Source organism: Haliotis rufescens, unplaced genomic scaffold (assembly GCF_023055435.1).
Source record: "Haliotis rufescens isolate VD_foot unplaced genomic scaffold, xgHalRufe1.0.p SCAF_6, whole genome shotgun sequence".
Taxonomy (NCBI): domain Eukaryota; kingdom Metazoa; phylum Mollusca; class Gastropoda; order Lepetellida; family Haliotidae; genus Haliotis; species Haliotis rufescens.
The window spans coordinates 10,085,358-10,087,883 of record NW_025964334.1 but is presented as its reverse complement, the minus strand read 5'-3'; positions in this window follow the sequence as shown (position 1 = coordinate 10,087,883).

Here is a 2,526-nt window from a genome sequence, read left to right as displayed (position 1 = left end):
TATTGGTGCTGTCGATTTTGGAGAGATTCTGGTCACTGGTTGTTTTCGTAGAGTCGCTACAAAACACGGCGGAATAATAATACGAAATCAGTTTTTTTAGGCTGGAGCCCTAATTATCTCGTTATTTGAATCCGGAACGATTCGTGTGGAATGTGATGTTTCTCAGGACTCGTATTTACTGCGGCATAGGCTCAAAAAGCTTGCGTGGAATATGGTGTATGCCAGAAAGACCTGTGTGGAATGTGGTGTACGCCTGAAGGATTCGTGTGGAATGTGATCTATGCTCGAAAAACGTGTGTAAAATATGATAAAATAAAGTCATATGTTGAACACAACTGAAGCAATCAGGTAATACCACAAAATAGTGATTTAACGTGCAAACCAAGATTCACGGTTTTCAAGTTATACTTCGGAAACGACATACGAACGGACACACAGACCTGGATCATGACAATATTTCCCCGCAAAATATGCATAAAATGTATATGTTTGTGGACCAAGATCCTTCTGGAGATTCACGAGTCAGTTCTGAAGACTGATCCAAGTCAGTATACGAGCAGCCATCTGATGTGCGTAATAACACAAAGTTTACAATCCTTACATCTGGTGCCACTGAATTTCACTGATATTCTTGAGTTATTATGAATATACAGCTTGAAATTTCAAACACCTTACATATATGATACTGATAACAATCTCATCAGCTACAGGTTAGAAGGGAAGCAATTCTGTCATCAAATATGGCTAGTTTTGATACCGTTCACAGAAACATAGTATGAACATGGAAAACTTTCCGAATTACCACCGAATAAAAATGATTTGGTGGGTGAAGTTGTCATTTGACCTAAAATGAGTAACCAGATTTGGAGGTCACCCATGCTGTCCCAGGGAACTGTTGTCCAGGCTGCCATACCAGAGAACTTAGTCGTTCCCACTGACAAGGCATCCATAACATAACCATTTATATGTACGCATCACTACAACTGACAAAATGGGGTTTTACGGCGTGTTCAATATTATTGCACTCGACCAAGGAAGCGCTTTCTATAGATATCACAGAAAATATTTGAGACAAGAGGAACTAATACCATGTGGAGATTCTAACACTCAAAGCACATGGTTTTTTGCATCCTCAGCAAAGAACTAAGTTCCATCATGTCAAAACGTTTGACTTTTTCAACTTTATAGTGATCCCAATTGCCATCCATCTTCCGTTTTTTTAGCTGAAAATTATTCATATAAAAGATAAATAATTATTTCATTTTCATATAGTTGTAGGTCTAAAACAAACTGCTTACTGTTGGTGAAAAACAACATAATAAGAATAAGACATTTTATTAATTTTATTATTTTATTAAATTGGAAACTCCAGATGCATGGAGTCCATATCTATTAACACATCACACCTATACATACATTACATTACATTACAATACATAGTTTGGCATCTCAGGCTTACACTGTAGCTCTGTAACACTTCCGTTCCGTGTGTATATTAAGTACATGTGATAATTATGACACCAAAACTGTAAAACTGATAATAAAACATTATGAAACGTACATAAAAGCTAATAAGACTGAAAAAAAGAATTATTTATAACGTAACGGTATTAGGATGTATATCATATTAATATATGTCTTTTGAAAGAAAATTATGTTGTGATACGCAAGTTACAATAAAAGTTTAACCAAACTAAAACGAAATATTATTACGAAAGTTTTTTTTTGTTTGTTTAACACCACACTTAGCAATATTCCAGCTAAATGACGCGGTCTGTAAATAATCAAGTCTGGACCAGACAATCCATCAGTGATTGACATCATGGACATCGATCCACGCCATTGCAATGCAATGACATGCATCAACCAAGTCAGCTAGCCTGACCACCCGACCCCCTTAGTCGCCACTTACAACAAGCATAGTCGACTTTTACGGGAGGAATGGGTTAATGAAACCTTTTCTACCCCGGATCTTCACGGGTCTCGAAATATAAAAAGTCTTATTTGAGTGAGCTGGTGAAACCAACAATCATCGCATGGTCCCGACAAACCCAGAATCGTAGTCAAAGTGATTCCTGTATTTGAACCCAAGCCCTGGAATGATGAAATGTACATTGGACGCTAAAACGTAAGAATAGAAAGGTAGATAAAAGGAAATAGAAGAAATCACATCATTAATCTTTTGCATATATAGCTTTTGCATATGGGGCCCGACCAGTTCTGAAGAAGCCTGCAGAAATTCTGTATATGATAGAGCGTTTCAAAACTTATTCGGCAGACAAGTGGGACAAGATCGGCTGCTTTAAACTTATCAAACTTGAATATACGCGGTCAAGCTTCTCCAGCCAAGTCCTTTAAACGATTTACATGAGTATAGTTTGTGCCAGCTATAGGAGGCTTGGGAGAATACTATTGTAGTCACAAATCCTAGGGTTGGTTCCTGAATGTTTTCAAGTTGTGAAGTTCTGGTCTTGTTACAGAAGTACCAAATGAGAGGACAGTTGTTGGAATTTTGGTGAATGAAAG